The sequence below is a fragment of the Lactuca sativa genome, chromosome 5 (genome assembly GCF_002870075.4).
Source record: "Lactuca sativa cultivar Salinas chromosome 5, Lsat_Salinas_v11, whole genome shotgun sequence".
NCBI lineage: Eukaryota > Viridiplantae > Streptophyta > Magnoliopsida > Asterales > Asteraceae > Lactuca > Lactuca sativa.
The window spans coordinates 35,814,647-35,833,270 of record NC_056627.2 but is presented as its reverse complement, the minus strand read 5'-3'; positions in this window follow the sequence as shown (position 1 = coordinate 35,833,270).

Here is an 18,624-nt window from a genome sequence, read left to right as displayed (position 1 = left end):
AATATCGATTTCCATATGCTAGAATTAGGGTTTATAGCCTTGGATAACTTGCATGTACAATAGAGAAACCTAGATCCAAGCATTAGGGTTTGTATGAGCACATAGGATGTCTTATGACCAAAACCCATCAGTTTGTTCATGCACTCGACGAGTTGGACCCCCAGACAGCATATTTTCGAGTTTTGGTGCTGGAATTGGTCTAGAATCATTACCTTTGACTGTTTTGGGCTTATAAAACTTGTTTTGAATGTGGTAATGATTATGTTAAAGCAATTTCAATGCTATAATAAAAGTTTCAAGTTTATATGTGTTCATGTTATTCTTGAAAATTGTTGATTATGAATAATCATGCTTATGAGTTTTGCTAGATCATAGGAATTGTGTGCAAATTGTTTGGTGATATAATTTGTGATCTTGTTGAAAATTGTATGCAGTTCATAACTTGCCCTCAAGTTATGAATTTTCAAGAATTTTATGTTTCCTTGATTTATGAGTTAGTTTAGATTGATAATGAAAAAATTATGTTTTAGTTGTTTTCAATCCATATTAGTCTAAAAGAAGTTTATAAAAATATGTTTTTGTAACTTGTCTTCAAGTTATGTGAAAAGTCATATTTATGAATCTTAAAAACTCATAAGAGTTTTGTAGGTTACATAAAATGTAAGAGTTTTTTCCATTAAATAGTTTAATGACTCCATAACTTGTCCTCAAGTTATGGATGTTGAAGAGACACTTTTTAAAGTGTTTTTAAAGAATAAGGGGTTACATTAAAATTAAGAGTCTTCATTTTAATGAACCATTAAACTCATATGTTATGATTTAAAGAGTCTTCAAGTAGTTTCAAAACTTGCCCTCAAGTTTTGGAATTTGAAAATTTACTCCTCATGTATACTTTAATTCCAAATTAAACATTGAAATTTTAAAAAGTTTAAAATTCAACCCTTATACTATTATTATAATTTTAATTATATAGATATGTATAAGAGGAAGTTAATCTTACCGTTAGTAGGCCTCATTCACGAAGCCGGTGTATAAGGGGGTATAAGGTTACTGCCTATAAAATGGCAGTTTAATGGGTGTCCACTCTCACCCACCGCTTCCTTGACTGGTGGAGGGTCGTTAGCCGAACGGGTAGGAATGGACTATAATTCTCCCTTCATTAAAAGTATAATGAAAAATACTAAGTAACTAAACACTTATAAATTCCCAATCTTAGTTACTTAGGAAAATGTGAAATGGTGCTAACCCGTAAAATTACACTTTGTACCTTACCAAGTCGTTAGTGGAGCGTGTGTGGTTAACCGGCACACTAACATGGACTAGTAAGAGTGGCAAAGGGTAACTCGACTTTATTATAGATCGGTGGAGCGTGTGTGGTTAACCGGCACATCGATTAGGTAATATTGTTGAGGGTACCAAATCAATGTGTATGGTTATTCACACCTTGTTTGTGATCCTCGGCATCCCAGTCACAAACTTGAGAGGGCACAATCGAGATTCAAACATGCCATTGAAAGTTCAATGTATCTCAAAAGATCTAGAGTTTCAAAACCAATAAAACCTAATAATAAAATATTTCGTTTTCATGGTGGAAATTGGTAAATCGTCATTTACCTACCTTTAACTATTTTATAATTTGGATTACGGCATCCCTCTTCCAGTTATAAATAGGTTATTGGGTCCTAGCCTTAATATTTCATATTGGTTGTTATATTAAGGACTTTAAATCAACTAACTTGAATTTCTCCCATTATTGATGTCTAGTTAAGACAGCTATGGTCTTCCCAAATCTTTAGGAACAAGCTTCCTAATGAAGATGATATCCCAAATGGCAAACAAGGTGAAAGATCAATCCCTTTGTTGGGCATTTGTGGGACTAGAAATCATACTTCACTTCATCCACCTCCAATAAATCTCACTATCCCACAAGTTTTAAGACTTGATAAGTTCTAAGTCAATCAATCCCTATTTGCAAGCAAAATCTATATGTGCTTAGATCTTGGTGATTAAGCCACATATTGACAAGTTGGGAGAGTCGGGTGTCGAAGTCTCGAGGTAGCTGGCTGCTGACTTGGTTCTTCAGTCACTCCCTGATGACAGGTCACGACAAGAACCATAATGGTCTTACCTATTTGCTTGATGATGCTAAATCAGCAATGATTTGGAGCATTAGTAAAGCAAATTGGATTGGAAGATCTACTTTCCAAACCTATTTGGACATTGAAAATGGTGACATTGGAGGTCCAGGAAAAACTTTCTCTTCCCAATGGAAAGGGATCGGCCATAGTCAACTCGGTTGACCAAATGGTAAAGAGAAAGGTTAAGTCTATGATAGTCCCATGTACCGTTTCCAAAGAGTCCATATGATTATGTTGCCAAAGGAAAGACATTGGTTGCGAAGGTGCTAAATTTACCTGAAACATCTTAAGGATGGTAAAGTCAATAGGTTTGACTCTACTTCAGGTAAAGTCCATTGTCTAACTCTATTAAGTTTCTATTCTGAGATTCTTATTGCATAATGTGACGAGGTCACATGTTGATGTTCTAAGAATCAAAGGAAAAGTGAAGAAACTTAAAGGAAGTATATGCTGATTCTGATCACGAAGATGGATTTCGATCGCATGGTTCGGTGATCAGAATTTTGAGTTGTTACTTAAGAGTTATGATATATTGCTTAGGAATAGATAACAACAAGTTTTCCATATGGATTGTAAGTATAATTTTTTCCGCAAAGTTTTAAAATAAAAGAAAAATGGTTTTGATTTTATTTATTTTAAGTATCCTTACAATGGCATTTGTGAAAAATTGTTGATTATATGTTGCCATTGATAAGCAATATGCGTAAATGGATTTGATTCATTCATTAGTGGAAGTGTCCTAATTTACCAAATAAGGAAAGATTCTCATCGCCCAAGTTTCAGTTGGATAGAAACTTGGAATCATGCAACTTGTATTGTATGATCATGAGAATTTTTTTTTATATATTTAGGAAATTAAGTCAAATTCCTTGTTCACATGTATATGTGAATCAAGTGAAGGACAAAGGGATCAGATACACTTGGGTGTGCGCTGATCAGGTCCACCACAAAGTTGATAAGATTGTTCATTATGATTTACTAAAGTTTATTAAATGTGGTTATACTTACAAGTTTAAGTATAGTTCTGGATCATTGGAGAAGTTTCAATGATAGACATAATGAGTAAGAAGAATCAAATAAGGCAAAAAGATAAAAGTTTCTCTAATCTGAAGAGATGGGAGAGTACTTGAGTATCTTGTTTTATGATTATCTTAGTGATTATGAAACCATGTCACAATTGATCCTCTGAGGACACCTTAGTTCATTTTGTTTGACTAAGGAGAGGAATCGTGAATTGTTGAAATGGTTAGATCAAAAGATAAATTATACTTCGTTCCAAAATTAAATCTTAGAGTCATACTCCAAGATTAAGCCTTGAGTGACACAATCTTAAGAAAGGTTTAAAACACTTGTTAAATGTAGAGTAAAATGTGTTCTTACTCTTGTACATTTGAAATTGGTAAGTTGTGATGTTTTGGATAAAACAAAGACCAACTAAGACCAATTGTGAGAAGTGTTTAACTTGATAAGAATCTGCACTAACTCTTGAATATTCGTTTTTGTCAAGGAATGGTTCTTGACAAAGAGAATCTTATATGTCAAGAGGTCAGTGGGAGTCTTAAAAGGATCTTAAGATAGATTCAAGAACTAATCAAGAGTTTTGTTAATCACTAGACCACGACTTGAGGTTTGTAACCTATCGTGTTGACATATTCTGTGCCCATTCTAGTTAAAGTTGGTTTTGCATTGGAGTTCTGAGAGTTCTCAACTGGTTGCATAACAACTTGGAAGCAATGGTGGGCCCTTGTGCTGCCAGGTGGCAAGAAATTAAGACTGCACAAGTTCAGTCCATATAAATTTGGATTTGTCATTAACCTTGTCATGTGATTATGGTTATGTCAAATTCACATGGATAGGAACACACACACCATCAAAATATAAGTGTCATAAGGTTTCTCTCCGATTCATGAAAATGATAGTGAGGAAACTCTTTCACTAAGTAGATTTAAGTGGATAGCAAGTGTGAAGTTTGCATTCTCATATCGTTAGTGTAGCGTGTGTGGTTAACCGCCACACTAACTAATGAGAATGGAAAAGGTTTAGACTCACATGTGAGCTATCTAAGGAAAGGTTTAGACTCCAGGTGTATGATTTGATAAAGTCTTATCAAGGCAATCTAGTATCAGAAATCTGACTGATTTCTAGGTACATGTCAAAGCTAGTGGGAGCATAAAGTGTTATGCTAGATAGATAATAATCATTATGCTAGTGGGAGCATGATGATTATGTTGCAAGCTAGCAATGTTAATTATAGAAAACAAAAGTTTCAACTCGCTTTGAAAAAGTTGTTGTACTATAATTAAGGGAGAGAAACTTATACTTCATTCCAATTCTACAAGCTTAGATTGAGATTTCAATCAACTTTAGTCAAGAATATATATGAATGTTATGTTGGAATGGTTCAACATAAGGAATTTCTATATATGTTGCTTTCTCAAAATTCGATTATGATGACGGCATCCCTCTTCATAGTTCGAATTATGAGAACATGGCAAAAAAACATTTTATAACATAAATCGTATCCCATATGCTTCGGATATAGGATCGATTGCATGTGTTATAGTATTCATCCATTCTAAATTTTCCTAATGCTTAGGGTGTTAAGAAGGGAAAAGGGATTAGAACTGGATATGACTAAGATGATTAAGCAATTGTCGAGAATAATTTGGGGTTTTCCAAAGTTTGGTTACTCATGGACAATTGGAAGTATAGAGTAAGGATCGTATTGACATACTTTGGAAAGAGGCAACTCTTGTTCAAAAGTGATGGTCAATATGGGAATATGGAATTATTTCCATAGGTGGAAGTTATTCTTTGAATCTGTGAGAGATTAAAGAACTTAATGCAAATAAGGATGTTCAAAGGAATGTACTTTGAATTTGAGACTTCATCTCCATGGAATTGCTTTCCATTGGAATACTTTGTAATGTTTGTTGCCAAGTCTTTGTGACTTGTGTGAATATCATTACAAGAGGATCATTGCATAGATTACGGTAAATGACAAGAACTTCCTATTCTTACATTTACAATAAGGATTGGGATTGTGAAATGAGAATCATTGAATTCATGTTCAATTGATATACATTTCAAAAAGAGATGACCATATGTAAACATAGTGTGCATACTTGGAGTATGGCATAGCTATTGTTTAGAGAAACATAGTATGCATGCTTGGAGCATGGCATCACTACTGTTTCAATTCAAGTATTAAGTTGATTAATCGAAACATGAATAATGAATGATCAATATGGTGCTTAGATAAAAGGTGTTTTATTTATGCTGAAAGTGTTGAGGCCATATAGGACTAGTATTATTTTGTGTTTCACTTTGCATGTTTTTACTTCTAGAATAACTAGGTCATTCTCCCGAATGACCAGGTTATTCAAACCATCCACAGTCGGTCATATGTTGGAAGTAGATATGAATCAAGACTGTCGTGAATTTGGCTTGTATGATTTGTCTAAAGTGCTTTAGACAATGTAATATTTGCTACAACATTCATGAGTACTCATAAGGGCTGAGTATTGGATTCAACCCACGCTCATTTGGATTCACTTCATGGATTTTATCACGAGTGAATCATGAGACGATAATATCTTGTATTCTTCAAACCTAGAGATATGAGTTGTTGACTAGGAGTTGGTTATACATTGATTGCATGTAAACGCATTGGTAACTCGATGTTATAAAACGTGCCTTTGTGTATGATTCAACAAATAGTTAGTACAAGCATATGAGTCAAAGTTTATCCATTCCTTTTACCTTTAGGATAAAAGCGATATCTGTGGGCCCCTCGATGATTTAGTGATGACAAAAGTAAGTGCTCTGCCGGGCCTGGACTGATTTGATTTGTTCAATTACTCAGTCGTCATAAATCAGAAATTGGGAAACAACAAATGGACAAAGAGAATGATTATAATCCATGTCTCAATCCATATGATATCTAGAATGGAGGAATATATGATCACTTATCTAGTGGACAAGTCATTGACAGAGGTCAGAGTTCATCGACAAGGTCAGAGATCGACAGAAGGTTTTGAGAGCTACGATTGCTAGTCGGGTTCTGAAGTCATACTTGCAATAATAGTTTTAGACTTATCCAAGTGGGAGACTATTGGATTAATGTCTAAGTCCATAACTATAATTAGTAAGACTTGACCCGACCCGGCATGGTCCATTTGGGTTGCATGGCATCATGCACTTGGATAGACTAAAATGAGAGAAATAACCTTTAAGTTTTATTAATATATTATAAGTTCTAATATATTAATAAGATTATTTAATAACTATTGATCAATAATTGATTTAGAATTAATTATGTGATCAAAAGAAGACTAATTAAATATATGGGTTGATTGTGTAGATCATCCATACTTATATAGTGAGCTAATGCTCCATGGATTATCAACTTGGGCTCAAACCCATTGGATGCTCCATGGATGCTCCATGGTGTATTTGAACCCATGGATCCAAGGAAATGGAAAGCCAAGACAATTAGGGTTTACCCTAATTGTAACAACTATATAAGCATCTTATTGATGTGAGAAATCGGCCACTATGATATGCATGGAGGGCAAGCCGATTCATGAAGTATTCTAATTTCTCTCTAAGTTATTCCAAGTGCTTATGGTGTTGTGTGAACCATTTGAGGTGTCACACTTGGGGCACTAGGCACTCAAGCTTCATGAAGACAAGCACCAACAAAAGGTATGTTATTCTAACTTGTGTTATTCAAAGTTTTGTATGCTAGAATAGAACAATACCTTGGAAAGTTGATATTTGCATGTATAATAGAGAAAACATAGATCCAAGGTATTTAGGGTTGCAGGTACACTTAGGAGTGTTAGATTGCTCAAAACCCAACACTACCATCCACAAACCGACGGGCAAAGTGAGAAAACTATCTAAACCTTGGAAGATATGTTGTGAGCCTGTGTGATCTACTTTGGGAAATCCTGGGATACTCGTTTACCCCTTGTCGAATTTTCCTACAACAACAGTTATCACACGAGCTTAAAGGTTGCTACATTCGAGGCCCTCTATGGCCGAAATTGCAGATCCCCTCTATGCTGGGCTGAGGTGGGTGATACCCAATTAGCTAAAGGATGAGTTCCTGACAGCACTCTCACAGGTCCGGAGATCATACAGTAAACAACGGAGAAGATCGTTCAGATCCGCGAACGATTGAAAGCCTCTAGAGACCGACAGAAAAGCTACACTCATAAACATAGGAAACCGTTGGAATTCCAGGTGGGTGACCGTGTTCTATTGAAGGTCTCACCATGGAAGGGCTTGATACGCTTCGGAAAGCGTGGAAAGCTAAATCCAAGGTACATTGGGCCTTTCGAGATTCTCACAAGAATCGACATGTAGCTTACAAACTTAACTTACCGCGCGAACTTAGTAACGTACATTCTACCTTCCACGTATCGAACTTGAAAAAGTGTCTGTCCGACGAGACTCTTGTAATCCCACTCGACGAGATCGAGATCAACGAGAGCCTCAACTTCGTGGAAGAACCAGTAGAGATCATGGACCGGGAAGTCAAGCAAACAAAACAAAGCCGTATCCCGATTGTGAAGGTTCGCTGGAACGCCAAGCGAGGACCGGAATTTACATGGGAGTGTGAGGATCAAATGAAACTAAAACATCCTCATCTATTCGCTTAGTTATCTGTAACTACTTTATTTGCTTAGACTTTAATTTCAGGACAAAATTCCCTTTAACGGGAGGATGATGTGACAACCCGAAATTTTCATTCGGTCAAACCCTAACGTCAATCACTTCAAGTTAAAAGTCAAGTTCATTTTTATTTGTTTTTAGCAAATTTAAAGTTCATTTGATTATTTTAATAATTATTCTTTAAACGAACGGGTGATAGGAAGTGTCGTCTCGAGTCTTGAAATTCCAAAACCGCAAGTACCACGTAGTTAAGTAATTCACGGCGAAACTTTTATGTTTGGGACGAAAATTCTTCCAAAACCATAAACTCATACCTTAAGCATGAGTTTACTCCCCAAAATACCTCATTTCTTACTTGCCAACTCAAGAGCAAACTCCAAACACTCTCAACTACCATCCCGTGTTTCACCCGATTTCCCGAAAACGTAAGTACTTCTTGGCTTGATTTTTTGTTAAATCATAACAACTAGTGATTATACATCTTTTAATCCATCAACTTTCGTGTTTTGATTAGATTTCCAAAACACCAAGAACACATACTAGTGTTCTTGGACTTTTAGCTCTTTTTCAAGCTTCTAACTAGTAAGTGCTTCTACCCTAGTGTATTGTAAAGCTTATTACCTTGAAACATCAAGAAAACACCTTTTTAACACCAAGATTAAGGTGTTCACGGCCCAAGAAGTTCTTGGACCATGAACCCCAATCAAAAGTGCCAAAGTGTGCTTTAACTCTTCATAAGCCTTGGAACCTAACCTAGAATCATTCCTTGTTATGTTTAGGACTAGCAAACATCAAATTACCATAATCCTTAAGGGTTTATGGCAGTAAACCCAAAAGAAAATGGTCTTAGGGCCGTGAACTCTCCAAAAGGGGGAATTACTGCCCTAATGTCTTCCAAAGGCTTAACCATCAAGTAGAAATATTTCTTAGGGTCTTGTAAACCCTCAAAACATCAAGTGGTCAAGGGAATATGAGCTTACGGCTGTAAACTCATGAGTTTATGACCGTAAACTCATTTTTTGAGGACCTTAGAACCGTAAACTCCCTTAGGGAGTTTTCCTTGAACCCTACACTCACTAACTATGCCCTACAACACTTGGTTGCAACCCTTGTGATCTTTAACACTTGAAACAAAGTGTTCCCATGATTCTAGAATGTCTTAACTTAGTTTATTAGAGATAAGGTGGCTAATTAGTTATATATATATATATATATATATATTGATTATATGATAACTAGGCTCGTTGTGTGTGTACAAGTCTCCACTTGTCACCTAGCATCGTATCCGACACTTCAATCCAATCCACTCACTACAGGTGAGTTCATACCCCTTTTTAAATGTTTTTAAATGTTTTATGGGGGGGGGGGGGGGGTACAAGTTGAAACATGCTAGTTATTAAATCAATCAGATGTGATTCATAACTAGCATGCAAATAGATTAACTACACTTTTAGCGGTTTTACCAAATAGATTACTTCAAATGACTTTCCAAAACATTTTTACTAGTTTACAACTCTTTATCACACTGTCTTACATACTGAATGTTTCTTTTCAAAACTCTGTTACAATTGTGTTTTCAAAACAAAGGATTCATTATACTTTAACTGTTCTTATCGAATAAACTATTTTTAAACTGTTTTACAAACTGACATCAAGTCACCTTTTCTTAGTTCTTAAACTCTTCGAAGGTTTTACAAAACTTCTTTTATACTTTTATATTGTAAATTGCATGCCTAGATATGTATAGTTATATAAGTAATGTTTGAAGGTCTTAGGAAGGCTAACCGACCTTATTTCCTTTTCCCCGTTGGGATGTGGTTTGGTAGGGTATCGGCTATCCATCCGAAGGTCGTTTAACTATTAGTTATATATATCATGTGTACGTATATAGTCATAAAGGTTCTTCCAGTTAATTCAATACCCTTGGGTAACAAGGGTATACTCCTATGTTCATACATACAAATTATATTACTAGTAAACTACAATAGGCACAGTTTAGGGTTTTACTTATACTAATACTAGAACAATGAATCATACAAAGAGTCAGTTCATAAATGAGTCATAACTTATAGTGATGAGAAACAAACATAATACATAGTGATGAGAAACAAACATAATACATAGTGATGAGAAACAAACGTAATACATAGTGATGAGAAACAAACATAATACATAGTGATGAGAAACAAACATACAAGCTAGACAGAGGAAGAACACACAATACAGCTAACACATACATTATATATACATTACATTCAGTTATGTGAGCCATTAAACGGGTCATGGCACTACCTTCCATGACCGTTTTTGTATCCAGAATCTCCTTAATTGGGGAGCGTATGAGTTTGTGTATAGATCTATACTGGATTGACTATCCTACACCTTTCTGCTCGCTACAATGGGACTTGCAAGTCTACGGGTGCTAAATGTCATTTATTACGGCGTCTTACATCGTCATTTTACTATCGAGTCAGGAGCAGGGTACATGCCGATCACATGGTACTTTAAATAACAATTGGTTTAAGGTAGTTAGTATAGCAGTAGTTACTTAATACAATACAATTGTACTATAATATTTTTTTCCATTACATTCACTTCGTGAACATTCACACGATGCACGGTAATGTAAAAACTATATTTTTGGTTAATGATAGTCGGATTTGGGAAAATACACACCCTTACAAGAGACACACACACTTACTAGATGCCTTGGTAGAAGGCTACTTTTAGTAAGAAACGTATGGTTTTCTAGGAGTGTTCAATCAAATACAAACTTTACAAAACTTATACATTACATCTTACAAACATCTTACAAATGCTTTCATACAAACTCAGACACTAATATACTTATGATCTCACCAGCTTTAAAGCTGATACTCGCTTTCAAAATAACTTGTATTCTCAGGTCACTAGTAGACAGGTACCGGTGCCAGGTTTTTGAGAAGATGGAGCTTGTTCAAGACTCCTCTTTTATTTTGATGTACTTTTTGGTTTCTATATAACTTGACAGAACACACTTATATGAAATTATATTATTAATGTAATGGATGATGTTGTTGCTTCTTTACTACTTTGTTTTGTTGTGATATTATACATGATATCCTCCACCCCCGAACGACTCCGCCGTTCAGGTTTTGGGGTGTGACATATTGAAGGTGCATTTATTGGCATAATGCCTAGGTTTTCCACATTTGTAACAAGTGACTTCCACGCTGCACTTCCCAGCATGTTTCTTCTTACACTTGTCACAACACTTGACTTCGGCTCCTCCTCCAATATTTCTCAAACCAGTCTTCGAGAATTTGTTCTTTTTATTGCAACCTGAAGTTCCTTCAACTTTCTCTTTTCGCCAACTTCAACCTTGCTGGCGGCTCTCCCCTTTATCATATATTCAACAGACTTAGCAGCCCAGATAGCTGTCTACAAAGTAAGTGCTTGACGTAATGGCACCGCGTACTCCCATGGAAGTCCCTTTGCGTACCTGTCAATTTTTGCCAGCTCATCTGGGAAATACGAAAAACAAACTCCATTTTGTCTGTGAAGCTATTCGTATATTCATCAACAGTCATACTTCCCTTCTTCAACGGTAGAAATTGGTTTTCTAACTCAATCACGTTTTAGGCCGAGCAGTACTTGCGCTTGAAGTGCACCAAGAACTCTGACCAAGTTACTTGCAGTGGCTCATTAGGAATTAGGGTTTTCCCCAAAGTGCTCTACCATCGAGCAACACCACCCCTAAACCGACGTACTACAAACGTGGTTTGTAACTTGCCTTGGCAATCACAAGTCATGAAATCCAACTCCATTTCCGAGATCCAGTTCATTACTCTGACAGGATCTTCTTTTGCAATGAAGGTCGATGGCTTGCAAGTCATAAAGTCCTTATACTTGCACCCATTTCTCTCTATTCTACCCTCGTGGTTATTTCTCCCAACCACAAGCGGTTCAATATGACCAACAGATCTACTGTTGTTTCCTTCTTCAGATCGATCGTCATTTAGTTCACGTTGTTCAACAAGAACTGAAGGTTCATCCCTTTCGTTCAGCAACATTTGCCTCAATTCCTCCCTTTGTTCAGCCAACAAGGTCTGAATCATAGTTCGTACTCCAGCCATGGTGATGGGTTCGGGTGCAGCTCCTACTATCGGCACCTGTTCCACAACTTGAGGTTGAGGTTGTTGGTTTCTGTTTGCATTTCCCGCTCCACTTCGAGTTCTTTCCATTACAACTCCCTTATCACTCCGAAACATTTAAATGTTAGTTCTAATCTCGTAATCATACGCTTAGAATCCTACACACATAAGGTTTCTAGATCCGGTCGACAACAGACCATAGATCCAAACAAATAATGACATATATGGCAACATATAGCATTTAGCACATAAAGGAATTTTAGGCACCTTTCCTAAAATAAACTAGTGCTCACGTCTAAAATATGGTAGATACTCACCTCACAATCATCACTTAGCATTCTAAGTTTAAGTCTAGATATTCTAAAATTTCTTAGTTCGCTTAAACTAAAGCTCTGATACCAACTGTGACATCCCCTAATTTCTCGGCCAGAAAAGACCGATTTAATTTATGCTTTTCAAAATAAAATCAGAGAAATATTTTTAAAAGATCTTGCGGAATTGGTTCCCAAAAAAAACATGATAAAACTTTATCAAAATCTTTCCTTAAGAAATGTATAGTTTCATTTCATATCAAAACCTCGCGATGTCATGTTCCGATATAGATCAAAAGCATAAACAAGACATTATAAGCCTTTCAACAGTTATTTACAACTACTGGCCTATAATCAAAAATCTCTCATCATCCTAAGACTATGCTCGGGGTCCACTACCTATAATCATAAAAACTGAGTGGGTCAGGCTTGGGAACCCGGTGAGCATATAGGGTTTTCAACCCATGATAATAATATACTTATTAAGTTCACCAATCAACAATAACCCTGATTACACATTCTCGTTGTCCTCACATTACGTCCCTAAACACCTATCACAAGGGACCTAACCTAAGGAATATCATCGGGATGGACACTACCGCTGAGGGTTCTCCTCAGCCATACATGTCCTAAAGGCAAACATGAGGGGGATGGAGTACACCAATGAATATTTAGTTCATCAACACCTACAAGTTGCGAACCTGCTAGTGTTCCACTGGACTGTCTAGAAAGGTCTGTGGCCGTCATCTATACTCCGCCAGATGACTACAACAACAACAAGAACATCGAGGCCTCTCACCATTTTACCACACATCAACTATTTCATCTACCCATGTTCTACCCAACATATTTTGTAGATAAAATGCATATACGGTTTAAAACTTGTATAAAACATTTATTCAACAGTCACCTCAAATAAACACTTAATATAATTACACATAGCTAGTATTTTATAGAAAATACTTCATATCTAGGTGTAAGATGAAAGTGACTACACACCCACATGATTTGATGAGAATCAGCCAACAATTCGTTGCCTAAAACGATCGTTTCTAATAAAACCAGGAGTTTTACTGAGAAACCGGGCTCTGAAACGGTCGAGCTTCAAAACCGAAAAGATAAAGGATTTCTCGGGCACTTCGTGGCGTATTCTGGGGCTTATAATCGATACCAGGGCTTTGGGGGATGTTAAAATGAAGAAAATATAAAGAAAGGGGCTAAATATGGCAAAATTCCAAAACTAACCGTGAAGGCTCGCATACCCCTTCTATTTATAGGGGCGAGGCATCTAATCGGACGGCTGGAAAGAAGCTACGCGACAGCAGATCCGAAGGGGGCAGCACATGGCTCGCACATGGACTACGTGTGCGAGGGCTCGTTGGCAGCTTCTAAGTGGACCGGAGTCTAGATCCGAGGTTCGGACCCGAAGCAGGAGGAAAGGGAGACCTCTAGTGCGAAGGTCGGACACGCGGCAGGCATTGCGAGGCACGGACTAGGCTGCACACACATCGCTCCTCGGATGTTCCATGGATTCGATGACTCAACAGACTTTAGACACGTGGCAAGTTTTGAGCGAGGGTGACATGGCAAAAACGTGACTATGCGAATTTTCTCGGTTTTTGTGTAATAACTTCTAAAATCAATAACTTTCACATACAAGCTATGTTTTTGACGTTCTTTATATGCACGGGTAGGTAAAATCACACTCTACAACTTTTGTTAGACTTCGTCCACTAATTTTGAATTTAATTTTTATATTATTATTTTTAACAAACCAGGACAGAAAATCCTTCATAACTTCTTCATCCGACGTCCGTTTTTGTCAGAATTTTTACCGTTTTGCTACTAATAACGAGACCTTCAATTCTCGTTTAGGTTGTGTCGGCTAAAAATCACTCGATCTAAAATTCGAGTTTTTAGCTGTCTACTGCTAAGCTGAAACTTCGAAAAATCATAACTTTCTCATACAAAGTCAAATTTGGGCGTTCTTTTTATCGAACTTCTCAGTTTAACGAATACTACGACTTTCGTTTAGACTACTAAAGCTAAAAAGTAGATTATCAAAAAATCACTTTTTACGACACTCGGCCCCGTGCCGGTTGGTCGCGAAACTTCGACAGGTCATAACTTCTTAGTTATAACTCGGATTTCGGCATTCTCTCTCTCTCTCTCTCTCTCTATATATATATATATATATATATATATATATATATATATATATATATATATATATAATCCTTGTCACAACCACTACAAGTTTCTTAATAGATATTGGCTTTATCTAAAATTTAATTTTTGACGCTCATTTTTATTCTTAATTAATTAAGCCCTAGTAAAACACATAAAACAGATAAAACACATAGCATCCACATAATTCTCTTTTTTTTCATTTCTTCAAAATGAGTTACAAATATTAACCTAGACTATCACCTTAATATTAATGCCTAGGCTAGAAACACGAGTGTTACAGATTGGAAAAATCGAAACTACTCAAGGATGGATAGAAAACCAAACCATAATCACTAACTGAATCCAAATTTAACATTGGGGTTCAAGCCCAATCATGAACTCAAAAATAGAGTTAGAGGAAGAGAAGTTATACCTCGAAAGCCTTTGATTCCTCTTCTTTTTGTTTGGATGCTCAAATCTCTACTTGAATCAAACTCTAGATGCCAAAGGAATGAAAATCAACATTAGAAATGGATGATAGAGTACAATCCCATTTTGTTTCTATATAAGAAGAATGGGTGCATCTTTTTTCCTAAAAATTTACATTTTTTGGCCAAACACACCAAAGCTCAATATTTGTGATTTCAACTTAAGTTTTGACATAATAAGTCCTTTTACATCCATTATAAAAATTTTATAGTGTCGTTCGTTAATTGAGTCAACCATTTGGTCTACTCAGTTTGCCAATTTTATTATTTTGTCCCTTTAACCTTTAGAATGTTATTATTTTTCCACTTTTAACTTTCTAAACATCATATCACTTTATGATATGATTAACTCATAATGATTTAACTATATACATCAATTTTCATTTATTTCCTATATATATATATATATATATATATATATATATATATATATATATATATATATATATATATATATATATATATATATATATACAGAGAGAGAGAGAGAAAGAGAGAGAGAGAGAACTACAAGGTTGGTCCTTGTGGTATTCAAAAAACTTTGGATATGGTCCACAAAGTTTTCAACCTGCATGGAATGTCTAATATCAATGTTTTTCTGGGTTTTTGGTCCCTGATACACTTAAAAAGATGATTTTACCCTTTTCATTTCTTTTTTCAATTTTCTTTATTTATTTTTGGTATTTAAATAATTAAAAATAAAAAATAAAAACTAAAATCTCACCCAACTCCCTTTCTTTCTCTCTCTCTCTCTCTCTCTCTGTCTCTCTCTCTCTCTCTCTTTGTGTGTGTCCACCCACTATCTTCCCCACCCTTGTTCCTTTCTCGGTTTTTCTCCGCGATCATAATCATGCCAGAGGCGGAATCATTTTCTTCAACACCAGGCATTCGACTATCGGGAACACCTTTCGACCCTTCTCTTTGTCGTTTCTCCATTAGATACTGTCGTAAATTAGTCACCGAAGGTTTCTTCCCAGCGATAATCTCCAACATCAAAATCGCAAAACAATAAACATCTGATGCTTGACTAAACAACTTTAAAATACTTCGTGATCATGTTAATTCAGGCGTAATTCGAACATAGTTTCTTCTAATAATCATGGAAGTAGAGATAGAATACGATGTTTCATAGCCGGAAAGACGAGGTGAGAAGTCGCTTTGTATTAGAAAGTTAGATGATTTTATCACCCCGTAGAGAAGACCTCGATTGTGAATCGATGGTACAACATTCGCTGCTCCGAGCATTATTTGTTGTCTGATTTCCCAATTTAACAGCGTAAATTGAACGCATTCACTTCCTGCAAAATTGAAATCGGTGAAAGGTGAAAATTTGAAACCGTAGTTTTTGATTATGGGATTGCTTACCATGGAGGATCTCCTCCAAGCTGCATAAACATAAGTAGTCATGAATAACGAAAACTTCGCCGTTGTACCAACAACCAAATCGTAGCGGCAACAATTAGTGGTTTCCACGTAGGCCGCCGAAAAACTTAACGCAATGCTCGAATTTGCCACCATAGGTGACATGTTTACAGATCATTCTAATTGTGATCATGCAGTCGAAGTCGATGACGACTTTTGAAAGTGTGCCTAAGGAGTCGAAGATGATTCTGTTAGGAAGTCTGATTTTGACTTTTAAGGAGATTGGGGTTTGGTTTGATAATTAGGCGGTAGTGGGTTTTGTTGACATGATCTTGGAGAGAGAGAGAGAGAGAGAGAGAGAGAGAGAGAGAGAGAGAGAGAGAGAGAGAGAGAGAGAGAGAGAGAGAGAGAGAGGATAATTAGTTTTATAAATTAAAATGGTATTACAATAACTATAAAAAAATATAAAAAAGAATATAAAAGAGTATAACCATCTTTTTAAGTATTTCTGGACCAAAAACCCTTGATATTGGACCTTGCATGCAAGTTGAAAATTGTTTGGATCCTATCCAAAGTTCTTTGAATACCATAGAGACCAATCTTGCAGTTTTGTCAAATATATATATATATATATATATATATATATATATATATATATATATATATATATATATATATATATATATATATATATATATATATATATATATATATATATATATATATATATATATATAAAATATTGTTTTGCTATCAAAGACTTGCCTAATCAGTCGAGCACATATAAATCTTATATGGGGATCTGCATATGGACTTTTCCTATTTGGTGCATCCTCCTGTATATAAAGTATTTGTTTATTATTTTATTTAGTTCCTTTGAATGGCAAAAGTAATTATCCCGAGAACTATAGCAACCATAGGCTTAATTAAGTATATATTAATTAAAAAATAAAGAATGGAGAATGTCATCGAGAACAAAGCTGATGATGTTCAAAAGTGAGAATATTATTAATTGCTTAGTGGGTATTGGAGGCTTCACTCGTAGACCCTCTATTTGAAGAGAATCATTCTTTAATAATAATCATTGGATTTAATACAATGACTGTTCGACTATTTACTAATTCTTAACATACAAAATTACTAAAAAAAACTTTATTTTATACAATATCCGATATTTGGAGAGCTACGTAACAAAAAAAAAACAAAAAAAAAAAAAAAAAAAAAAAAAAAAAAAAAAAAAAAACGTTTATTAACTGTGACAAAATTCGTCGCTAAAACTATAATCTCATAGTCACTAGTAAAGGAAATAATGACGATAAATTGTCGTTGCTGATGCCTTAACTCATAGGTGAGTCAACACAAACTCAACTCTATGCTCAATGTGTTCGAATCAGAAGGAAACTGCGGACCATCTGTTAATGGATTGTATGTTTGCCAACGACACCTTTAAATGGATATCGAAATGGTGTGGATTAGATCTTCATCTCTTCTCTACTGTGGAGGAGGTTATTAGTTTTGCATCTCAATGGGGTAATTGCCCTAAGAAGAGGAAAGTACTCATAAGTATAGGATATGGTGTAATGTGGTGTACTTGGCTGGCGAGAAATAACCGGATATTCAATCAAGTTCCATCAAAACCTTCATCAACGGCGGACCATGCGGTGACTTTGATCTATGGTTGGGTCAAGTATAGGGGAAAAATCGGAAATTGTAATTGGGTGATTTGGTGTAATAATCCCTTTAGTATTTTGCAGTTTTGTTTTTTTAGTCAAGAGGTGGGATATCCCCCTATACTTCATAATGTAATTGATTTTCGTTTGTGGCTTGCTTGGCATCTTGCCTTGCTTGCATTAATAAAATTCTCGCTAGTTCAAAACAAAAATGAGTCGTCGTTGTCGCCCCGTCGCTATTGATCAAAAAGTCATCGTTAATAATGAAGTTGCATGTAATAACTGTTATCGCCGTTAATGGGTTTTCGCCGATAATAAGTTTATGCCGCCGGTAATAGTCATTTTTATTTCTTTTTAATTCAACAATCTTTGGGTGTAGAAAAGTTGATACGTAACGACATGATCGTTGAAAACACGAAAACATTAGATGCAGAAAAAAATTACATAACGTCCAATAAAGTACCAAAGTGTTATAATTCCATACAAATATCAACATAAACAATAGAAGTTTTATAAAGTTATGTCATAACAAGTCTAACAAAACACAAACTAATCCGACAAATCATCATCTTTTCTCCCCTCGTTTCATCAATGATCATCACTTGGTTGTTTTCCCGATTGAAAAAAAAAAAAGCATAAAGTTACTCCTTACACGTAGGGTCGTTGAGCGT